Source organism: Penaeus monodon, chromosome 28 (assembly GCF_015228065.2).
Source record: "Penaeus monodon isolate SGIC_2016 chromosome 28, NSTDA_Pmon_1, whole genome shotgun sequence".
Taxonomy (NCBI): Eukaryota; Metazoa; Arthropoda; class Malacostraca; order Decapoda; family Penaeidae; genus Penaeus; species Penaeus monodon.
This window is the reverse complement of record NC_051413.1, coordinates 27,439,821-27,440,178: the sequence shown is the minus strand read 5'-3', so window position 1 is coordinate 27,440,178 and position 358 is coordinate 27,439,821.

Sequence of the window (358 nt, the reverse complement as noted above, 5' to 3'; positions counted from 1 at the left end):
TCTATTAGGTGGCAAATATTCATTAATTGTCACTATGCACACTAATTCACAGCATGAAATAATGATATGGTTTGGCATCAGTCAGCCGACAATATTTGGCAACATTAACTAGCAATATATAAGCGTGGAAGCAATTATGCCAGGAACAGACGAAATAAAAAGTCATCATTAGGATGTCAAATAACAACTTTAACACTTCTGCTATTCATGGAACACTCACATCATCCTCAAAACACATATCTGCATGTTAACAGAGAATGAAAGGGAAACGTAAGATGATATACATATAGATGCATACATACCTACGTACGTAAAGTATAACCCGTCTCATCAACAGGCATAACCGTACTCGTGCCTG